The following is a 13,033-nucleotide window of genomic DNA, read 5'->3' on the forward strand; positions in this document are numbered from 1 at the left end:
CAAGTGTCTTTTCTAGAAGCTGAGGTGAGTGATGCTAGGAACTCTTATTCTTTGTCTCTTGTCATGATGCTGCTTAGTTAGTTCTGGTTCCTTGGGTAGCTGGACAAGCTAATGGCTCACAGCTATCAAGAAGGAAAATTCTTGCCCTTGCCTGTGGACGTGCTGCCCTGGGCCTTCCTATGCATCCATTTCTATGCACAGGGGAGGTTAAGCCACTAACTAGCCCAGCAAGCAGTCACTCAGCAGGAGACCTAGGCAGTTTTCTAGTAGCATTCAAAATAGCCCAAAGAGCAAAGAAGCCATCACAAAGTAAGTGTTAGGTGTGTGGAGTGTCTTTGTTGGCTACCGCAGGACACTAGGTTTGTTCAGTTGTCTGTGGAACCACAGGAAAATTGTCTCCAATTATATCTGTGGAACTGTAGTCTAGAGGCTTCTAAAACTCTAGGCTTGCTCAATTTCTGTATGAAGTCCACTTTTTCATCATACTAGAGGCTTTATTTCATATATTCCATCCCCAGTATATCCCTATTAACAGTGACACAAAGCAGTAAACATATTTCAATAATGGGGCAGTATATTTTGTTAATCTAGGATGCTGATCTTCACTTTATCAATGTACTTTGTTTTTTCAGAGCTGAATGCCACGTGACAAAGTTAAACTAATGGTCGATTTTAAGTTTACTACTGGAGATTTCAACCTTGCAGCTACAAGAGGAAAGGTCTCAGATTTTTTTTGACATGATCTCTGTTGACAATATTTGAGCATGTCTACCAATAATTAATGTTCCACAACCCAATGAGATCTTCCAGCACATACAAAAAGCTGCCTTCAGTACTGACACCATGCAGATATTTGTTTGTATTTTCTCAGTAAACCAGTTTTCACAATAGGATGCTTACTTTGGCTTTTGGAATATAGCAAAGAGCACAGGAAATCATATGTGCTGACAAAAGAATTACAAAGTTTTGTTAGAAGGAAACAATTCCAGAACCTCCACTAGGAAAACTCCACCCATCTTGGTATCTGGTGTTTTAACCAGTATCCATTTAGTAAGAATGACTTAAATATTATGAAGACTATGCATGTTTTCTTTCAGAATAATTTTGTACTTCAGAGCTTCAACTCAGGCTTATACACAAAAGTGTGTGGTTTAAATTAAATGAAAACCTCTTCTGTAAATATTTCTGAAAAAAAAAAAATACTGTATTGAACTTTGCTGTTGAGTTCTGTGTTTTTTCAATGTAGACAACTCATCTTCCACACTGTAAGAGAAATCACTGCTATTAACTGAAGCTTCAAAGAGATGATAATGATTTCCATAGTGCAGTGTGGGGTCCTTCCCTGTAGTATCTTCTAATAAGGCGAGGGTCTTTTTCAAACAAGCTTGACATATGTTTCTTATTAATCTGTTTTTCTTCAAGTGATTTAAAGATGAAGGACAAAGCACTGCTGAGCACAATGGAACAGAAGATTCACTCGAGTGAGGGACAGTTGGAAGACTTGCGTCTCAGGGCTGAGAGTTCCCATCCATGCTATGTACTTTTGGCTGGGACACTGACCATTGTTTCAAGTGACATGCTGTCCTGGCTCCCACACAAGGTGATTTTTAATATGTCCCATAAGTTGTTCTTAGGGTGTCCGGGATACCGTCATTGTGGCTTCCATGAATACAGGGGAAATTCCTGGCAGATTCCAAGAACAAGGAAGTTGAAGGCTTCTCAGTGATGGAAAATGGACTGTGTTCTTGTTGAAGGCATGTGAACTGTGGATCTGAAAGCCAAAATTACCCTTACCTCCCACTGGGGAAAAAATCTAGTCCTATCATTTGGATGTCACTGTTGGTATTCTATCTGGTTTTATCTTTAGAGCAGTGTACATGCAGTTTTGTGGTTATAGTGTAAAAATATGTGGTATCATGTATCCTTGACTAGCAAGGATAGAATCTGATATAGAGCCATGGTACCTTGAAGTTTTCCTTATTTTGAAATGCTTTATATATCAAAGAAGCTGTACCAATCCAAGTATGCCTTAAGCATTACTGACTATTAAAAAAAATAATAAAATACATAAAGTTTGGGGCTGGGGCTGCTAGGGAAAGAATTTATAAGTGTGTTTAACTTTTTTGAGCCAGTCTGCCTCTCTGAGAGTTTTGGTTTTGTCCCTTTAATTTTGATATATTCTTTGTTGTACTCTGAGGAGGTAAACCTGTGTGATGGAAATGAAGACAGCAGAATGATGGGCAAATGAGTCTAAAGGCTTTCTGTACTAGTTAAACAAATTGCCATAATTACTACTTTAATCACACATTTATTCATCTGTGCGCTCCCTCTCTCCTCCCATGTTAGATGAACTCTAAGGGCAGACATCTGTCATCTGTTTTGGACATTTGGTATACTAGAACAAGGAGATAAAATGTATCAAATATAATAACTTGATCAATACATCAGTTGACTGATGCATCAATAAAATTGATTAAAACTAGAAACACTCCCCTTACTTTACATACGACACTTCCACGAAACATAGAAGTCTCCCTACATAAAGGTGGGGCTCCCTGTTGATTCGTTTCCTACTTCCAGATTTCCTTAATAAACATTACAGGAAGATGGTGGTTATGACAAGAGGAAGAGGAAACATAAAATTACAGTCAATAGCAGTAAGCTTTCGTGTGTTTAGAAATAGCCTCCATGTGCAAAAACAATTGTCAGCAGCTTTCACTGGTTTCAGTGATGGGTCTTTTTTCACTCAGAGTTGACCACCCTCTGCTCACCAGTCTTTTCACGTGCATCAGTCATGAGTCTGAGTCTTTCAGCATCCCCATGCTGAGCTGTCATTAATCTTTCTATGCTTTAGGATGCTTTAAAAAGTGCTTATGGCTCTCCATGGTGGGCAGAGCTTAGGCACCAGGGACCTGTTTGAGTTCAGGCCCTCATAAGTACAGTAAAGCTTTCTGCTGATGTGTGTAAGAGAAAAGATAAGAAATGTAAGTTCTCCCAAACCACATGAGGCGATCTGCTTTCAGTCATTCCAGAGAAATGAGTAAGAGAGAATCAAGCCTTACATCTACTCTCCAGAAGTGGTACGTATAGGATTGTCTGTTTTCTGAAACCAGATGCAAACTTTTTCGTGATATTCACGCCCTATAACAGTAATATCAGATAGTATGCAAGGTCATTGGTGGAGAGCAGGGTATTTCTGGGCTTAAAACACATAGCTAGGAGTTAAGAGACCACTGCTCAGATTCCAGTCTGGATAATATTAACTCATTATACTATGAAATTTAAAGTTAAAATTTCCTATACTTACATCTCTTCAGTGGGTGGTGGAAGCTGAACAGTACTGAAGACTCAAACCATGGTCATATATTCAGTCATGCTACACAGCAGTAAAGTTAGGCAGCAGAATAGTAAACACATTCAGATCCCATCTGTGTTATAGTATTCACCAGTGGGAATGCAGCTACACCATGGGATCCTGAACTGCAAGTCCTCTTAAAAATTAAGGAACATACATCCTAAAGAATGGTGTCATTTTTTTCACTCATTGCCTTACATCAGTCCAGTGTGCCATGTTGACTGTCCAGATCAGTTCTACTTTCTCTTCCACTATGTTTTATACAATAGTGTTAAAAAAATCTAGCATTTTGTCTTCTTACATTCATGTAAGAGAGACCATCATTCTTCTTTACTTGTGTGCATAAATGTGATGGCATATGTCTCTTCCTATTTTTGACATTTTGTTGGTGGAACAATGGTTTGCTTTGCACAGTTCTGTCCTGCATGAAGAACCGTCCATGAATACACTTTTTGTTACATGTGAAACGGCAGATAATCAACACCTTCTTTCACACTCAGTTGTGAAGCAGAGGTGAAAGGAAAGATACAGCTTCAGCAACCTTTGGTGCTTCAACTTTCTGTGCTAATGGGGAAAAGATGCTTGACTGCATCTGGTTTTGCTTTTTTTATTTTTTATTTATTTATTATTAGTAGTACATTTGCATCATCCTGTTTCCCTTTGGTGCAGGGGATTGAGTGGAAGGTTTGCTTTGTCTGATGGGACTCTGTTCGCTCTCATCTGTAACTGAAAGACTGATGTACCACACCCTAGGTCCTGATGAGAGCTCTCATTCTTCAGTGCAGCGGACCCTTGGGAGGTGTTAGTTTCTGAGTGTCAGGTGGAAGAGAGATGGGGGGGAATCTATATCCAGCCTAACCTACTGTGTTTTAAAGTTTTGGACATGCTGTAACTTTGATTAATGAACTGTTCTGCCCCAAATATTTCTTGGATGTCTACATTACCATTTTCAATTGTGCTAACTCAAACAAACCAGCAATCAATTAACTAGAATTACAGTATGACCAAAACTGTAGGCTAAACAAAGCCATCGTGATGAAACTGGCTTTCAGCCCAGTATCTGCTGCTGATGGGATATGAAACAGCCTATTGATTCTGCAGCTCTAGAATTCCTGTAGAAACAATGGTATTTGCCTTTTCAATAGAGAAAAAAAATCCAAACCACAACATTCAGTATCACCACTTAAAGAAGGAAGACTACATTTCTGAGCCAGTTTTGAGGAGGTTGTGCAGAAAGAACTACTTTCAGCACATTAAGAAAACTTCAGATTAGAGTAGCCCAAATTTTTATCAATCATAAAAGAAAGGCAAGAATTTTGAACTGCATTTACACCTGTCAAAATGTTATGCGAACTTTTCATAATGTTTTCCAGCACTTCATGTAGAAAGCTATTTGAGAAGAAAAAACAGCCCTGTCAAATGTCTGTGCTGGTGATTGGCAGTTTGTTGCTCATATTATCCTATGATACTTAGTGGTATCTTTTCATCTGCCCCCAGACCACAGAATCCTAAAAGGTATGAAGATTTCAGCTTTGACTCAAAGGTTTCTAGTATCCATTGTTTTGGGGAAAAATTTGGAAACTTGGAACAAATGCTCATTAATGGCTTAAACAAGATGAGCAACAGCAATTGAAGGTATTACATTAAAAAAAGTTCTTCATTTTAATTAAGCCCCTGTTCTGGAGGAGCAGTTTCATGGTTTTTCGCTCCATGAAGATTGCTAATACAAAAAGTGTGCAGTAACTTTAAAAGCTACAACCAGTCCAGCTGCATTCCCTGTGCAGAAACTGAGAGGGGACAACAAGCCATAAATAGTGGTGTCACCGCCCCTCTTTGCCTCAGTTAAAGAGTATTATTATTCTAAACACAAAACAAACTGTTGCTTAGGCTCCAAATGAAAGTTTCAAAGCCTCATAAATCTGCCAGGTCAAAACCAATTTTCACTGGAATTTTGGAAGTAATCTCTTTTCTTGAGAAAAATATCCAAGACTTATTTTAATTTCCTTCTTTTACTTCTTTTAGCATCATTGTCCAAAACCAGAGTGTTCTTCAATCATAAGGATATGATTTTTCTTCTGATTAACCTCATTCTGTGTATGTGCCTGTAATTTAGCACTTACCACAGCAAACAGGAACAGCACATCTAGTATGACCATGTATCATCCCCTTTTAGTCTGGAGCTGCTGGGAATTGTCTTCAGGCAGAATTTGGCTTGAAGAGTGGCTGCATGTTGACTGCTGATAGGCTTTAAAACGAGAGTAGTAGTCTGTGGGTTCCCAGTCAGGGAAGGTACGTTGCTTGCACTGAGCATAGTACTGGCAGGGGTCATGTTGGGTGGCAAACGGGCAGAATTCAGCACATGAGCTTTTCCAGTGCTGCATGACACCCAGTGGCCCAGCTGATTCGATTCAATGCTGTGAAATAAAAGCAGAGCCAAATGCAAAGTCTGTGTGGAGCAGGGAGTGGCTTTTGCAATAAAAGATTTGGAAACCACTGGCACTGAGAATTGCTGCTGGCTCCAAAATACAAAGAGGAAGGTTTTTATGATTTGTTTTAATAAAAAGGAAAGTCCTTCCATGAGGGTTCAGCAGACAGCTGAGGCAACATTCAGGAAAGTCTACTCAAAAGGAAGGGTGTGTGTATGCGTCCTCTCTGCTTGCCCCTTTGAGAGCAGATTTTTTTGTGCTACTCTGTCTGCTTTGAAGTGTTTTCATAGGTGGAAAGACCAGCATTTCAGGAAGGGGTATGGAGCAGATTAGAAATGATCAGAAATCATGTTTTTTTTTTTTTTCCTCCCTTTTCTTTGCATGTTTCTCTTCTGTCAGTACCTTCTTGGTATAATATTTGTCTTCCATTGTGCATTAAATGTGCACTGCATGGAAAGCCCTGCCTGCAGCACAATGCTTGCTAGACCCATTATGTTACCTTTGTAATTTGTGCCACTGTATGTTTGCTAATATGCAAAAGAAACAATTACTGTGAGATAAAATCTGAAGTCTCTTTCTTTCTGGGGTGGTTTACTCCACTTTCTTGCTTGGTTCTGTTCTGATTCTGTGTGAACAGATTTGGCCCTTGAGAATAAAAAGTCATATCACACCTGAGAAGCTGTCACTGAATATTTTCATTTCTTTGGAGCATGAGGTGGTCTTTTAGCTCAGCTCTACTCAGGCCATTGTCCCTCTTAAGCTTAATATTCAAAATTTATTTCAGACCTGTCTTTAGCTAAGCACTATGCCAATGTGCTCCTTGTGCTAGGAAAGACTGTCTGAACTATAACTACAGTCTCTTCCACTGCCTATCTGCATCATTTGTATTCATCTGGTTAAGTTTCTTGCAGAATATTCTTGATTCTTTTCTTCATATCAATAGCACAGTCACGTTGGGTCTAAGGATATTCCCAAACAGATCTCTCACTAGCCTGTCCATACCTGCTTGCTAGTGCTCTTTACCGACAGCTTCAAACCCAGACCTGAAAATTTCAGGTTTAATTCTAATAGAAGGAAGCTTGAAGTGGAAATGTTGGAGCTGTTTACCTATAGCTTTATAGCTTTTCTTAGAAATAAAACTAATCTGTAAAGCTGGCTGGTGATTTTAAGAACCCATTTAATGAAACAAAGTGGCACAGCCTGTGCAACCCAGGAGTAGCATAATGCCAAAACTGCTCACTGAAGCCTCAGAATTTGCTCTGGGGAGGGGAAAAGAAAAGGAAAATGGCCAAGTATTAGAAGAGAGCATCAAGTGTTAGACTGTGAATTACAAGTAGTGCCTCAGAAAGTCTTCCTTTATTTCCCTTTCACTTGAAAACTGTGGACCACTTGTCACTAAAGTTCAGTCAGAAAGATGACTTCTTTCAGAATATAATTTGGGCATTTTATTCCATGTACCTGTATCAAGTAGGATAATACCTGAATGTTTGACCTCACTTATACAATAAGTCAGCTGCCTGTGGAAAAGATTTGCAAAGACTAGTGGCCAAAGTTGTTACCTGGGCTGTTGCAGAAAGGTTCATCAGCATCAATGAATGCAGTGATAGAATAGTCATGTTCAGTTCAGGATTCCCACAGAGAACTTAAAAAGTGAGAAAAGGGGTGAAAGGATAGGTGGCAGAGAGATTGCTCAAGATATTTAGTGCTGTGGGGCACACACACACACCACTTTTTTTTTTTTTTTTTTTAGTTGTTAAATTTTTTCCCCTAAATAGGTACAACTGAATTGTAACAAGCATTTGGCTTAATTTGTTTTGTGGAAGATAATGGACCGTAGACTAAGTCTGTCAAAACACATGGTTCTAGGCCTAAAGAATGGCATACTAGTTGTGTGGTAAACAAAGACAAATCTCTGCAACTCAGCTATGTTTTTGTTTGTTTGTTTGTTTTTTAATACAAAACAGTGAGTAAAGGTGTCTACTTTCATAGGTCGTATCTTACTGAGTCAATCAGTTTTCATAGAATCATTTAGGTTGGGAAAGACCTTCTAGATTGCCACGTCCAACCACCAGTTTTGCACCGTACCAGTCTATAATATTAAAAGATAAATAAATTGTAATATTCCTGTATACCATAACAACAGGCCTGTTAAAGCAGGCCTTAACTCTGTAGGTTAAAAACAGATTTGCAGGCTTGCCAGCCTTATTTATCATAGCATCATTCAAGTTGAAGAAGACCTTCAAGATCATCTTCCAGTTCAGTCCAACCTTTAGTGTAGTACTGACAAGTCCACCACTAAACTGTGCTACTAAGTTCTATGCCTACATGTTTCTTGAATACCTCCAGGGATGGTGACTCAACCACTTCCCTGGGCAGCCTATTCCAATGCCTCACAATGCTTTCAGTTAAGAAATTTCTCCTAAATACCAACCTAAACCTCCCCTGGCACAACTTGAGGCCATTTCTCTTCATCTTATCACTTGTTGCTTGGGAGAAGAGCCCAATCCCCACCTCTCTACAACCTCCTTTATGGTAACCGGAAAGTATAAAAAGGTCTCCCCTGAGGCACCTTTTCTCCAAGCCAAGCAACCCCAGCTCCCTAGGGTTAAATGGATCTTCGTAACTCTGTTTAACTTGTCTCCTTTATTGTGTCAGTCTTGGGATGTTTTCCCCCTGACTGTCTCTGCATTTTTGGACTTACTCCTCTAGAGGGTATCTCCTAACCTTATTAATATCCACTTATTAAGGGAAGCACTGTACAGCAAGTGTATTAACACTGATGTGGTTGTCTTTTAGGAATCACAGCTGCAAGGACATTCCTCCAGGAATGGCAAACCAGAGTCTTGTTAGGTATCAAAGCAAATTTAGCCTCTAGGCACAAGCACTCTACTTTTTTGCCTAAGAAGTCTTGTGTGACCCGTAACAGTGTCTTGTAGGTGAAAAGAAATGTGCAGCTGGAGGGGTGTCAGAGCTTTTTCCAGTGGAATTTGTGTCAACAAAACATGAAAGCCTGAAACTTTGTTTATGGCCTGGGCAAACCTATTATAGGCTGAATGAGTTACAGCAGCAAAGCTATCTGCTCACAAGTGGAGGATCTTTGCATGACAAACTTCTCATATAAACCTCATGAGATTTAAGAGGAATTACTTTATCTACTAGTAAAATCTGAGGATTTTTACAGACCCTAGAATTTATTTTCACTCTTTCCAGTACCTTCCAGAGCTGAGATCTGGCTCCTAAGCCCTTATCTCTTAGCTTTTTTTTTCAGTTGCTGCTGCTGACTGTTGTGAGAAACATCTCAAATAATTTTCTTCAGACAGGATCATCTGTGAAGCTATTTTATTCGCGGTTGCAATGGCAGGCATCCTGTCAATCAGGAGCACATTTTAGTAAACAAATCATAACCTTTTATTCCCTATTACCTGATGCCTGATCACCTCCCCTGTTTCCTCATTGGCTGAGTACTAAAGGTTCACAAGCTACTCAACGCTCCTCTATACCATATATGTACAATTTTTCTTTTTTTCCACCCTGTAATTTCTCCTTTTGAGAACTTGTGATCTTTGTTTTACCATTCTCATGCTGCTCATCCTGTTTTTCTCAAGCTTCTACCTTATTTTGGAATAGTGAGGCCTTCTACTGTCCACTTATCTACTTAGCATTTCTCCTTATTATGACTACACAACTACCTTGGAATACAGAAAAGTAATTCTCTACTGCAAAAACACAACTTTGTTTCTCACACTGTTGAGGTCTGCGATCCTTTGCTGGAAAGCAGAAGAAGTTGGGGGGATCTTAGGAGTATTGCCCCCTTTCAGTGTCTCTCAGTGCACTTCCTGTGATGACTGCCTCTCTTGTTTAGTGAGTTGCATGTTTCTAATCTCATCAAAGAAGAATGCAATTCCACTGCACAGTTTAAAAATCTAAATTTGTATTTTCAATGTTTCAAATTTATGAATCCCTGTAAAATGACTCTATGTCTACCAAAATAAACCCTCTTTTCTCAGTTATTTTTCATAGTCTCTTAAAAGTAGACCATAAGTTCTTAAAAGTAGACCACTGATCTAGGAAAAAAGACCTCCTTTTCAGTTAAACTTTAAGGTACGTTTACTTAGGGGTTCAAGACACACTCAGTAACACTTGGATTGTAAATCCTCTGGTGTAGGGAACAGCAATGTATTTTCTACCAGTGCAGCATTCAGTACATTAGTCATTGTGCCTTTTGAGCATTATTGTGGTACCATTAATAAATTGCGCTGTCATCCGAGGGCCATTAAAAATCACTGTAAGTTTCTGATCCGTGGATTTTGAAAATTTGGAAATTGTTAGTTGCCCAGCAGGAGGATCTGCTTCATGATGGTTGTAAAGACTAGAAGCATGAGGTAAACATTGTCATAGGCGACTGAATTTGTGTGGCTGCACCCTAACTTACAGCTTTCATGAGAAGAGATGCCAAGACTGAAGGAAAACACAGGAGTTCCATGGAGCACAATTACAATTGTTTATTCAATTAGAGAGTCCTGAAATGACTCACAACACAGCTGCTTACACTCACATGCAGTTAACAGATGTAAGTATTTGCTGGTTTCTTTGTCCAGTTAAAGTGGATAGTGGGACACTATTTTGGGCCAGGTGCATCATAAAGTTGGAGGCTTGAGGAAACGGAACAGACTTTTGTCTCTTCCTTGTATCAGTTGCTTTGTGTGACTAGAAAAAAAAATTTGAAGGTGATTTAATTGCTATATCTTAAGAAAGTTCTCACAGTAATCTACTAACAGTAGTCAGTGAAAGTTGGTCATCACTTACTCTGGGACACTCTGAAAGGTTTGGAAGTCTCTGATCTGCTATTTCCAAAGACTAATTTTTAATGTGACTTTAATTAGTAACTCTCGCCTCTGCAATGATAATGCAGTGTACTGGTTGCCTGCCTAGTGTATTAACTGGCTGCTTGACTAGAGGAATTCTGCCTTCAAAATACCAAAAATTGATGCTTAGTTCTACCTGAGAATTACTGGGAATTATTTATGATTCATTCATAGATATCATACTCTTTGCTATAGAGAAATGCTTCATGACCAGGGATAGAGTAAGCAATATCATCCATCTTTATCATATAAAGATATTTTCAAGATGCTACAATACGTTGCCTTTTCTGAGTGATGTGTTTTCTGGCATTCTGTCTGATTTTTCTTCCCTCTTTATTCCGTTTTTCTTCCTTAATTCACTATTACACTGTGGTCTGCACAGCCCTCCCATACCCGAGGCTGAGACACAATCTTTTTTCTCCCTTCTATTTAGAGTAATTTGCAACTCTTAGAGAATCAAAAGCTACATCTGTATTGTAAGTGGCAAGATCTATAAAAACTAAGAGGTACTCTGGCTTTTTATCAAAGACAGCCCTTCATTTCAGAGCTTACATTCTTCTTTGGATAGATACTGACTGAGGTCAGTGCAAGTTCTCATCTGGGGGTTAACAGCCATGGTCATTACAACTTCTGATAAAGCTTTGGGATTTCCTTTTTCACTGCCCTGTCTGTACTTGTGTATATATGTGCAGAATAAAACCAGAGTGTGTTTGTTAAATCTTTGTTCTGGCTTGATAGCATCTGATATATCACCTTCCTCTGACCTGTCTGCAGTGTCTAAGCATGAGTTGTTCGATGTAATTTAGACTTGCCTAAGGGCTGTGATAAATTATGCCAGCTGCCAGTGACTTGATTGGCTTTTTCTGCTCCTACAATTCACTAAGACATGGGAAAGTCTTTCCTCAAGATGTTTTTTTTTTTTTTTTCCTGCAGTATTATCTTAGGACAGCATGGGATGCAGCTTTGTTGAGGATTGAGATAGATAATCAGTAGCAGAGCAGTTGCCTGATACAGGATTGGGAATGTCTGCTGCACTAGGCAGTAAGACAGAAAGGAGCTTACAGTCTTCTCAGCTCCCTCTTGCAAATCTGCCCCTTGGGATCCTTTCCCTCCTGTGCCCAGAGAATTGGCATGTGTGGGGTCAGTTTACAAACTGCCTGCTTCAGGGTCACTCTGATGGTGGCAAACCAGGGGCTAAATGCAAGGGAGAACCTCAGGCCACTTGTGCTTCAGAGAAGAAATACAGGCAGGAATGGTTGGGGATCTCTGAGCAGTTAGCCAGAGGCTGAATATTGCATTAAAAAAAAAAAAAAAGTTATTACTCATTACTCAGATGGTAGTTTAAAACAATTAGTCTAATTATTGTGGAGCATTGTGCTTTAAAAGGTGCAGCTGAAAGTAGAGAACCGCAAGATATTCATTTAAGTGGTAAAAGTTCTTTTAATAACCTGGATGAGCCAGAAGACACTGGTGGTTATGTGTTTTAAGGAGTTTCCTTTCAGCTGAAGCGGATTCCTGTAATCAGATGAGCCCATCTGCCATCTGAGCAACCTGCATTGCAATGTTGAACAGTAACTCTCGGTTGCAGCTTGAAGCGATTCTTATGTACTCTTTGTTGTGTTCTTATGGCCTCAGACTTGATCCTGCTTTTTGAGCATGCAGACTCACCACAAAGCATGCAAGATGAAAAAAATACTTTTATAGGGCATGATCTTGCAGCCCCTAAATCAAACACACAAACCAAAAGCCTCCTTGTGACATCTCTTCCTGAATAATATACTTAAGCTTAAAAAGAGGCAGCTGAGTTTTGAGAAACAAACACCTCCTACATGCCCAGAAAGCCTGTCTGAACAGAGAAGAGGGAATGACTGGGATCCTGGTCTAGCCTTATTTTGAGTGCTTTTGAGTGTCTTCTCAAGACAAGAGGAGGAAGCGTCCTGGAGGGGATGCAGTGGCTCACCCTTGCCTCGTGCCTTTGATATAAGGAGTGTGGAGCTGATGGTGGCTTTCTTCCAGAGCAGGGAGACTGAAGGCTGTCCTTGTCTGTGATGCTGGAACTTACTGCTCAGTTCCAACCACAAAACCTAAAATGTTCTAATGAAAAATGCATGGGAAGAGACAGGAGTCCTTGTAAGATTGAAAAACAATTTTTGTTTTTAAGGCTGTAGATGAAAATGTTTTCAGGGATCAAGCCAGCAGAAAAGCCTTCTGGAGGAGAATGGGTGGGAAATTCAGAATGTTTTGTCTAGCAAAAAGCTTGAGAAAGCATAACAACATGGAGGTAGCGCTTGAGGACCAAGACTTGTAAGAATTTGAGGCCTGAGCTGACACCGTAATTGTGCTAGCTTTGGAGTTTACCAGAAATATATTTTGTAAAAGCTGCAGCT

At 39.6% G+C, this 13,033-nt stretch overlaps 1 protein-coding gene across 3 annotated transcripts in view; it reads left to right on the forward strand.

The window, feature by feature from the left end:
- The window catches only part of PLEKHG1 (pleckstrin homology and RhoGEF domain containing G1), a 198,284-nt gene that overhangs the window by 48,835 nt on the left and 136,416 nt on the right, over positions 1 to 13,033 (forward strand). The window contains exon 1 of one of the 3 annotated variants that reach the window (XM_068677075.1): positions 10,529 to 10,605. The exons of the other annotated variants lie outside the window; for them this stretch is intronic. The gene's annotated coding sequence lies outside the window, so the exon portion shown is untranslated. Of the gene's footprint in view, positions 1 to 10,528; positions 10,606 to 13,033 lie in introns of those variants that run through there. 3 annotated transcript variants of the gene reach the window in all.

The sequence above is a fragment of the Anas acuta genome, chromosome 3 (assembly GCF_963932015.1).
Source record: "Anas acuta chromosome 3, bAnaAcu1.1, whole genome shotgun sequence".
NCBI lineage: Eukaryota > Metazoa > Chordata > Aves > Anseriformes > Anatidae > Anas > Anas acuta.